A 584-nucleotide genomic window follows, 5' to 3' on the forward strand; every position below is an offset into this window, starting at 1 on the left:
CTGCTACTCCTGCCACAGGGTGGGAAGAGCTTCCTGTCAGCAAGCCCAGGGTGCTCCACATCCCGATTTCCCCAAGCCTTCTGAGGTCACTAACAGCTTTGGGACAACTTACACTCTCCCTGCATGAATCACCATTTCCTTCTGAGACCCTGACCAGGAAAAGTGGGTTTTGTTCCGTTTTCTTCAATCTTCTCCAGGATATTCGCTACTTTAGGACGCTGATCTTTGATCTGAACCTGGAGGCCAGGGTCTTCTCATGAATGGGGGCCCTTTCTCAACTTGCATTTCCCCTCAGGGTCTCAGGAGGGGCTGGCCCAATGGGGTAGAACACCATTCCCCTGACAGAGGTCTCTGGTGTTGGCAAGGCCAAGGATCATGACAAAATGGGTACCCACAGACCCACACACATTTTTAAAATAAATCACCTTTGGAGCAGTGAAAACTGACCACACTGACAAGGGAATTATTGGAATGGGGACAAATTCCCATAAGCCTCACTGTTAGACACCTCTGCGCCGCTGGACTGTCCCCATTAACAAAAATTCCTTCTGGAAAATCTGTGGAAAAAGCCCCCTAATGTGTTG

Source organism: Suricata suricatta, chromosome 14 (genome assembly GCF_006229205.1).
Source record: "Suricata suricatta isolate VVHF042 chromosome 14, meerkat_22Aug2017_6uvM2_HiC, whole genome shotgun sequence".
Classification (NCBI taxonomy): domain Eukaryota; kingdom Metazoa; phylum Chordata; class Mammalia; order Carnivora; family Herpestidae; genus Suricata; species Suricata suricatta.